Raw genomic sequence first — 10,154 nt, 5'->3', positions numbered from 1 at the left:
TCGCTCAAGAGGTCACTGCCCTTCCCAAGAATGCTGCCTGCTGGATCCCTGCTCCACATTGCCCCAGCATGAAGGCTATAAGGAAACTCAAGCACTCTTCATGTGCCATTCTCACGTGACTTTTTTGTACCTATGTATGAAAGATCTAAACTAATATTGCTGTAAAGAAAGATACAAATTAATATAGCATATTATATAAAGATATATGTATATAAAGGTTTCTGTATATTGTATAGAGCTGTGTATAAAATGGATGTAGAAGTATGGCTGGTGTATGTGCCTCCCCCAAGCTTGGCCTGGAGAATGGTAGAGCCATATAGTTTGACTGATGTGATGTCTTAAAGGACTGTGAGCAAGGATGAGAGAGTTGGGAGAAAATAACCCTATCTCTATTGCCAAGGCCCAGGGAACAACCAGATACTGCTTCATCATTAAGGCTGCCTGGGGGGTTTCTGTGGAGAGGCATTCAGATGATGCTGAGGTAATCTCTGGGGCCATGTATTTCCCCTCTATAGATCCCTGGGTTCTGTATCTCTCCCCCATACAGGTCTAGAGCCGGTATCTCCTCTTCTCCTTGGAGATCCTTGTGGCCCTGTATTTCCTCTTCCCAATCCCCTGCACCCATTCTGACCTCTAAGCCTTGTATCTCTCCCTGAAAATACTAACCTCTCTGTGTCCCTGAGCAGCTCAACATGGATCATAAAGGAGAATCCTGATAGCGACAGGAAACTCCATGAGCTAGAAAGTAGAAAATGCAACCTAATTGTCTTCTTTCTAGTAAGGAGGAGTTGACTAAGAACGCGAGGGTTACAGGGAAGTTTGCTACTAGTAACTATCAGCTATCTGAAATCAACATGCTGAGAAATGGGGTTAACATGAACAAGGGCAGTAGATTCAAAGAAACAACTCCTTTTGGCAAAAGGTGTGCAGTGGAAGAAAGTATGAAAATCCACCAGTGTGGAAGAATGTTGGAAAGACGCCATCAGAAAGAGGCCATAATCCTTCTGCAAAAGAAACATGCAAGGAAGAAGTGGTGACCAGTGTAGCCTCACAGAGATCTGAGAGTAAAAGCTCTTCAAGGCAAAGGATATATTTTAATTGATGCTTGTAAAGCTGTTTGTGACTGTAAAAGTGCTGCTCGCAATATTTTTATGAATAATAATAGTAAACCTGTCCTGGAAATGGAAAAGGAGCAAGGGAACCAGACAAGAATACACAGGTAAGGAGAGGTTGGAGTGGGGGAGGTCCAGGTTGGATATCAGGAAAAACTATTTCACTAGGAGGGTGGTGAAACACTGGAATGCGTTACCTAGGGAGGTGGTGGAGTCTCCTTCCTTGGAGGTTTTTAAGGCCCGGCTTGACAAAGCCCTGGCTGGGATGATTTAGCTGGGAATTGGTCCTGCTTTGAGCAGGGGATTGGACTAGATGACCTCTTGAGGTCCCTTCCAACTCTGATATTCTATGATTCTATGAATATGGGGAACAATCTGGATGAGATCATGCTGCACAAAGGGACTAAGGGGAACAGGGGCATGGACAGCTGTTAGAAATATAGGGGCAGAGGGAAAGAGTGCTAGAAAGAGAATACAGTAACTCCTCGCTTAACGTTGTAGTTATGTTCCTGAAATTGCGACTTTAAGCAAAACAATGTTAAGTGAATCCAATTTCCCCATAAGAATGAATGTATATAGGGGGGGTTAGGTTCCAGGGAAATTTTTTTCACCAGACAAAAAACTATATATGTAGAGAGAGAGAGAGAGAGACATACAGAGCATATGTTTTAAACAATTTAGTACTGTTCACAGCTATGATGCTTGTGAAGCTTGGTTGAGGTGGTGAAGTTAGAGGGTGGAAGAGGGTGGGATATTTCCCATGTAATGCCTTGCTGCTAAATGATGAACTAGCACTAGGGCTCAGCCCTCAAGGGTTAACACGTTGTTACTGTAGCCTCTCTCACTCTACAAGACAGCAGGAATGGAGGGGAGGGGAGGTAGCATAGCAGACAGAGACAGACACACACCTTGTGTGTGGGAGAGAGAGAGAAATGCACACTGCCCCTTAAAGTAAGTTGACCTACTCTTAAGTGCATTGTCTTTTTAAGTGGATCAGGAAGTTGAGACAGCAGCTGCTGCCCCAAGCTCTCTCTGTCTCCGTCCGTGTCCCCTCCCTGCTCTATATGGAGAAGGGGTAAGCAGGGTGTAGGAGCAGGGGGGAGGGGGACACCCTGACATTAGCCCCCCCCACCTTCCCTGCACAGCAAGCAGGAGGCTTGGGGAGCAGCTCTGAGGCAGAGGGCAGGAGCAGTACATGGCAGTGGGGGGAGGGACAGCTGAACTGCTGGCAATTGGTAGCCTGCTGGGCAGATGCTGCACAGGGAACTTAGGGGACCAGCAGCTGATGGGGGACTGCCGGCCCACCCCACCAGCTAGCTCCAACAGGCTGCTCTTTCTGCAAGCAGTGGACAAAGCAGGAGGCTGCCAAATGATGTTAGAAGGGAGCATTTCACAACTTTAAACAAGCATGTTCCCTAATTGATCAGCAACAAAACAACGTTAACCGGGACGACTTTAGGTGAGGATTTACTGTAGCCCCATTAACTCCCTATGTGCGGGTTAGACTAGATGGCCCTTGTGGTCCCTTTTAACTCTATGATTCTGTGATTAATAAATCAAGTGGAATAGTTCTCTGAATATTTGTTATGGCCATTCCCAGGTGAGACCCAGGGCTGTTGGGGGAATTAATAACTCCTAAAATGACTGAGCTATTGAACTACTTATAAAAATGTCTAAAAAAATGAGTTTATATATATATATATATATATATATATATTTAATCATAAACAGGAACAAGTAACCATGTAAATATAGCTACTGGTGAGAAAAAATGTGAATATGTACAAAGCAGGCACTGTGGATGTTAAACATCTTACAGTGTTAAGGGAACTAGCTAATGAAGCACTGACAATTATTTTTGAAAAATCATGGAGTACTGTGCAGGTATTAGAGAACTAGAGAAGCAAATGTGATGACAGATCTTCAAAAAAATAAAATAAAAGGATGACCCTGGCAATTACCATCTGGTAAGTAATTTCTATTCCTAAACAAGAGATAGTGAGAGCAAATCTGTAGGGGTTATCTAGGAAATGATGGTATGAACTGAATACAGGGCAAATCACACCAAATTAATTTGGTAATTGTTAATCAGATTCCAAAACTGGCAGACAAAGTAATAACTAGGACTGTCATGTGATTAAAAAAAATTAATCGTGATTAATTGTATTGTTAAACAATAATAGAATACCATTTATCTAAATATTTTTGAATGTTTTCTACATTTTCAAATATATTGATTTCAGTTACAACACAGAATACAAAGTGTACAGTGCTCACTTTATATTTATTTTCATTACAAATATTTGCACTGTAAAAAACAAAAGAAATAGTATTTTTCAATTCACCTAATACAAGTACTGTAGTGCAAGCTCTTTATCATGAAAGTTAAACTTACAAATGTAGAATTATGTACAAAAATAAATGCATTCAAAAATAAAACAATGCAAAACTTTAGAGTCTACAAGTCCACTCAGTCCTATTTCTTGTTCAACCAATCGCTAAAACAAACAAGTTTGTTTACATTTGCAGGAGATAATGCTGCCTGCTTCTTGTTCACAATATCACCTGAAAGTGAGAACAGGTGTTCACATGGTACTGTTGTAGCCGGTGCCGCAAGATATTTACATGCCAGTTTTGCTAAAGATTTATATGTCCCTTCATGCTTCATCCACCAGAGGACATGCGTCCATGCTGATGATGGGTTCTGCTCGATAATGATCCAAAGCAGTGCAGGCCAATGCATGTTTATTTTCATCATCTGGGTCAGATGCCACCAGCAGAAGGTTGGTTTTCTTTTTGGTAGTTTCTGCATCAGTGTGTTGCTCTTTTAAGACTTCTGAAAGCATACTCCACACCCCATCCTGATCAGAGTTTGGAAGGCACTTCAGATTCTTAATCCTTGGGTCGAGTGCTGTTGCGATCTTTAGAAATCTCAAATTGGTACCTTCTCTGCGTTTTGTCAAATCTGCAGCGAAAGTGTTCTTAAAATGAACAACATGCTGAGTCATCAGAGACTACTATAACATGAAATATATGGCAGAATGGGGGTAAAACAGAACAGGAGACATACAATTCTTTCCCAAGGAGTTCAGTCACAAATTTAATTAACAAGTTATTTTTTAACAAGCGTCATCAGCATGGAAGCATGTCCTCTGGAACGGTGGCCGAAGTATGAAGGAGCATACGAATGTTTAGCATTTCTGGCACGTAAATACCTTGCAATACTAGCTATAAAAGTCCCATGCGAATGCCTGTTCTCACTTTCTGGTGACATTATAAATAAGAAGTGGGCAGCATTATCTCCCGTAAATGTAAACAAACTTGTTTGTCTGAGTGATTGGCTGAACAAGAAGTAGGACTGAGTGGACTTGTAGGCTCTAAAGTTTTACATTGTTTTGTTTTTGAGTATAGCTATGTAACAATAAAAAATCCACATTTGTAAGTTGCACTTTCATGATAAAGAGATTGCACTACAATACTTGTATGAGGTGAACAGAAAAATACTATTTATTTTGTTTATAATTTTTATAGTGCAAATATTTATAATAAAAAATAATTATATAAAGTGAGCAGTACAGTTTGTATTCTGTGTTGTAATTGAAATCAATATATTTGAAAATGTAGAAAAACATCCAAAAATATTTAATAAATTTCAGTTGGTATTCTATTATTATTTAACAGTGCAATTAACTGCGATTAATCGTGATTAATTTTTTAATCGCGATTTATTTTTTTAGTTAATCGCGTGAGTTAACTGCGATTAATCGACAGCCCTAATAATAACCTGTGTAGCTGTATTGTACTTAAGAATTTTTACTAAATCATTTGAGACAGTATTTTACAAACTCTTACTTAAGAGGGGGGGAGGGATAGCTCAGTGGTTTGAGCATTGGCCTGCTAAACCCAGGATTGTGAGTTCAATCCTTGAGGGGGCCACTTAGGGATCTGGGGCAAAATCAGTACTTGGTCCTGCTAGTGAAGGCAGGGGGCTGGACTCAATGACCTTTCAAGGTCCCTTCCAGTTCTAGGAGATGGGATATCTCCATTAATTTAAATTTAAATTTAAATTTAAAAATTTCATTCAGATGGTCTTGGCTGTCAGGCCTGTAAGTAGACGAGAGCCATTATAAATGGTAGTATGTCAAGTGAGGAGAAAAGTGCTAATGGGATGCTCAAAGAACCATTGGTTAGGCCCCGTTTTATGAGAAGGGTAGATTAACGATTTATGAAGCCTCTTCCAACCCACTTATGTAGCGTTACCTTGATCACTGTGGCTTTTAGACTGAAAGAGATGCCCAGTGCCACACCAGTGGAGTAATATCTGTTGAGTAAATATTCTCTCCTACAGCAGGTGGCACTGTCTCCCTTGCACTCAACCACTGCTCTTCCTTATTGCAGAATCACCTCTCCCTGGAGGTTTCAGGCTCCCCGTTGCTCTGAGCCAACAGCGAAGTGACCAGAATACTGTTCACTCTGTGGGAAAGGTCTCTGGGGGCTTGCTGAGGTCGTTCCCTGGCTAGGCCCCTGACCAGTGCTCCTGTACTGGGCACTTGTATTCTGTGCAAGCACTTTGCAAGGTATCATATAGATACAATCACAGGACTATTTTATATAGAAGAGCTATCCAAAGTTTTCAGAGGTTTCTAAACTGTACTAGTTCTGTCCTCCCTCGGAGATCTGTTCAGTTGGGCTTGTGATGCTAAGTCAGCCTGGCTGCACTGCAGGAGGCTTAGGAAAGAGTAGTAGTAATAGAAATATTCAAAACTCTCAAACAATTCTGAAAGTTACTGCACGAGCTGGAGCTCGGGCTCTGATGCCTAGGGAGTGGGGTGGGCTGGGCTTCAGAGCCCAAGTTGTGACTTCAAAGCACTGTTTACATGGTTATTTTTGGAGTGCTAATGTGAGCCCTGCTAGCCCAAATCTCTCATCCTGATCTGGGAGATTAGCTTCGGTGTACTCAGTGTGGCCCCAGTGCATTGAGCGCTAGACTGGGACTTAGGAGGCCTGGGTTCTAATCCTCTGTCTACTGAGGGACCTTGGTTAACCTCATTCCTTTCTGGTGCCTACAGTACAATCAAGAGCTGTGACATACCTGATCTAGCTCCCAGTGTAGCCACAATGGCATGGGCCAGCCCTGTCCAACCAGGACCCTTGTCTGTGTTCATGCACCTCAAGTCTTTGCTGCTGTTGTTACTCAAGCTAGTTTTGAGTTAGCTTGCTCAGTGTGTACGTGTTCTGCACTCACACTCCCAACTGCAATGTAGACATACCTTTTGTGCCTCTGTGTCCCTCTGTCTTGTCTAGTTACATTGTGAGCTCTTAGGGGCAAGAGCTAATATGTACACAGCACAGCAGGGCCCTGATCTCGGTTGGGGCAGTAGAAATAGGAGCAGCACTTGCTTCTTCCTTTGAATGCGTCCAACATATCAGACCTTACATTTAGGTATATTAAAATATTAGGTCTAGTAAAATTATTTTAAGTCGTTTTTATGGCTCCCTTTGAACCATACACAGCTGGGTTGATGGTAACTACAGCACCTTGCTTCATAGGGGAGATACCCAGAATACCTCCAGTATGGTTTTGGTTCCATATGTACATAAAGAGAAGGTACCTGCCACTATGGAATGGAAGTTTTAGAAGGGGCTTGTGAATAATGCAGCCATCCCAGACTCGTGTGGGTAACCCCTTTCTATCACACCATCCCACATTTCTTCTCTCTACCTACACACTTAAGGGGAGGCTTTCAAAAGGCATAAGTGGGAGTTCGGTGCCCAAATCCCCTCAACTTCCAATGGGAGTTAGGTGCTGAACTCCCTACGTGCCTTTGGAAATCACTCCAGTACGGAATAGTGAAACCACATTCGACTATTGTAGCTTTAAAAAAGTTAAAATTCACAGTTAAGTTACGCAACCCCCACCCCCACCACCCATGTAGCTGGGGTTAGGACGATTCTGAAACATCACTCGCTTTTCTAACTTTTGAAAGGAACAATGAACGATGCATTTTTGGCCTTACCCAGTTCCCACTGAAGTCAATGACTCCCATTTACTTCAATGGTGGCCAGGAGAGCCCTTTTATGCATGGCATCCTTCAGTGTAGAGTAGTCAACTCCATCCCTCATCACGTCTTCAGGGTAGAATGGGGTGCTCTGGAGACTGCAGCCAGTATCTGAGGATTGAAAGTTATTAAGGTAGCTAATTGTTTTTATGTGGAGGGGAAGTCATTGGGCTGTGGAATAAGATAAGTAAATGGGGGTTGCATGGGACATATTGGGCTTTGTATCTTATAGTAGAAGGGTTGAAGAGGAGGACATTTATGGACTGCATGTATGGGATAGAATTCATATTTTATGGTCTCTTGACTACAGAGGGTAGATGGGGAGGGAAGGGCCTGGTCTTTGGTCTGTGTATGGTGGGCTGGAAGGGAGATGTTGCAGCTGGCTCGTAGAGGGAGAGTGAATTGTGGGAGGGCATGTTAGGTGGCTGATGTAGTGGACTGGCTTGTACGTGAGTGCATTGAGGGTTTCTGATGTCACACTGGTAGGTGCAGTGGTAGAGGAGAGCTACGTTGTCTCACTCTATTGCAGAAGTGAGCAAACTACGGCCCGCATGCTGCATCCGGCCCATGGGACCGTCCTGCCCAGCCCCTGAGCTCGCGGCTGGGGTGGCTAGCCCGCAGGCAGCACTCTGGGCGACTGGGCTGCATGCTCCTGCCGAGCAGCGCGGCAGCATGTCTGGCTCCAGCCGGGAGATGCGGCATGGTAAGGGGGACGGGGGGGTTGGATATGGGGCAGGAGGTCCTGCGGGGCAGTCGGGACAGGGAGCAGTTGGCTGCGGCAGAGATTCAGGGGGGGCAGGGGATGGGGAACAGGGGGCATTGGATAGGGGGTGGGGTCCCGGGAGGCCTGTCAGCAGGCAGGGATGTGGATACGGGTCAGGGCAGTCAGGGAACAGGGAGCAGGAGGGGTTGGATAGGGGGTGGGATCCCGGGGGGCAGTTAGGGTGGGGGTCAAGGGAGGGGGCAGTCAGGGGACAAGGAGCGGGGGAGGGTTGGATGGGTGGGAAGTTCTGAGGGGGGCGGGAAGTGGGAGGGGGTGGATAGGAGGTGGGGGCCAGGCTGTTTGGGGGGCACAGCTTCCTACCCGGCCCTCCATACAGTTTCGCACTCCGATGTCCAAAAAGTTTGCCCACCCCTGCTCTATTGGTATGGGAGGGCATATGTGGGGCAGCATACATGGTTCCTATGGGAAAGGAAGGGAAGGTGGGTGTAAAGACATCTCAGAGACAGAGGTGTTGGATTAGGGCTTCAGGGGCCAGGGCAGCGTTGAAGCATATGGAACCTTAGCTTGTGAATGTTGCCTGCTTTTTGTAACTGCGCTGTTCTAAGACGGTTCCTTCTGTTGAACTTACAGGGGTTGTCAGAGCCACCCTTCTATGTGATGTCTTGAGAATATGACAGTGTGGGAACTGACAGGAGGAAGTGCTGGAGCAGTATAGGGGACAGTGTCATTCACTCCCAGGTCATTGGCCTCGTTGGCTTTCGCACATTCTCGTTAGCAATGATAACACAGGTGATGTAAAGTACATCCCAGATTACCTTCTCCTGTACCATGGGAACAGCCCGTCTCCACACAATGGAGAGAGAGGCTGAGAGCGGAAATAAACCATTCATAGCCCTCTGCCTCGTGAGAGCACTCCCTGCTGGTGCCAACAAGGCACTTCCAGTCTTTTCACTTGGAGTCTGAGACCCCTCTCCCATGGCACTGTCACAGCACCTCAGCTGAGAGCGCTCCCTGCCGGTCCACAGAATGAACTTGTGCTAAGGGCTGGACAAGAGGATCCAGAGCAGAGAGTAACAGTCTGTAAATCTCCACAGTCTCATGCCCATGAGGAACCGCTCCCTTTTGTGGGATAATGAATGTTAAGCACCCACTTAGTATCACTGGAAAACAGGAGCTCACAACTGCTCTAAAGGTATGGTCTGCAGTCACTATAAGTTCTCACATCAGGGCACGCTGATATCTTGCCAGATTCCTTGGTCTCTCTCATTGTCTTTGTGTTCATATCAGTTCTGCCCTTCAGGACACACTCTCTGCTCGGCCTCCCTTCAGCATGCCTTCTGCTATATCTCTCCCTCTCAGGCACTCAGATTCCACGGTGATGGGCAGGTAGACTTATAAAATTAAACCAAGTTGGATTTAGTTCTCTTCCTTCCCAGCCCTATCTCTCTCTCTTTCTGTGTGTGTGTGTGTGTGTGTGCGTCTCTCTCCAGGCTGCCTGATAGCTTTTATCTCTGTGTTATAGCATCTCTTGGCCTCAAACACTGCTGCAATTCTTCCTCTTGTCAGCGAGCATGGTTATTATGGGAGTCCCCGGCCAGCTGTGCAGAACCCTGCCATTTCATAGTGGATGTTATGCAGCCACCTAAACAAAACCCTGCTTGGGCTGCCTCTCACTAGTGCTTCAGGCAAACTGGGACTCCACAGTGTCTCTTCAGGAGCCTTCGCCCCAGCCCCAGGGGAGCAAAATGCTCAAGAAAACTCAGGATCCTCACTTCCCGTGAGCAGCATTTGTCTTCAGAACACCGTGCAAGTCACATCTCTTTGGGCAGACGGTTTTGTGGGCAATCAGGCAGAGGCACCTAATCCCTCTCGGTGTGGGCTCCTTCAAGTCAGAGATTCAGAGCGTGGGTGCAAAAGGAGAACAGCTGTACTCCATTCACAGACAGTCCCCCATACTCGGTTAGTGACCACAGAAGTGGACCCCATGGACGTTCACCTATAGTGCCAGTAGTAATCAAAGCCAGGGACGGTGTCCCTCAGCACTTTGAATGGTTTATAGCCATAAACTCATCAGCATCTTTATTCACAGCCCACGATGAAAGGGCACATGTGCACATGCCAGCTGAAAACACACACCCACGTGCAAGCCTCTCAGTAATCCACCCCTGAATCCGCACCCAGGCGAATGCACACTAGTATGGACAGGACAGATGGGCACAGGTCTGTCCAAGCAGAGGGTCCTTCCATAGGGATGGTCTG

General features: G+C 45.4%; 1 long non-coding RNA gene across 1 annotated transcript; it reads left to right on the top strand.

The window, feature by feature from the left end:
- The first annotated feature begins 5,186 nt into the window (after nucleotides 1-5,186).
- Nucleotides 5,187-9,843, top strand: LOC117876670. Its single transcript, XR_004645517.1, has 3 exons — nucleotides 5,187-5,689; nucleotides 7,658-7,874; nucleotides 8,526-9,843. It is a non-coding gene; the product is annotated as an uncharacterized LOC117876670 (long non-coding RNA).
- The last annotated feature ends 311 nt before the right edge of the window (nucleotides 9,844-10,154 follow it).

This window comes from Trachemys scripta, chromosome 4, assembly GCF_013100865.1.
Source record: "Trachemys scripta elegans isolate TJP31775 chromosome 4, CAS_Tse_1.0, whole genome shotgun sequence".
Taxonomy (NCBI): Eukaryota; Metazoa; Chordata; order Testudines; family Emydidae; genus Trachemys; species Trachemys scripta.
Note: the sequence above shows the minus strand (reverse complement) of the source record. Positions and strands in the feature narration are given on the sequence as shown.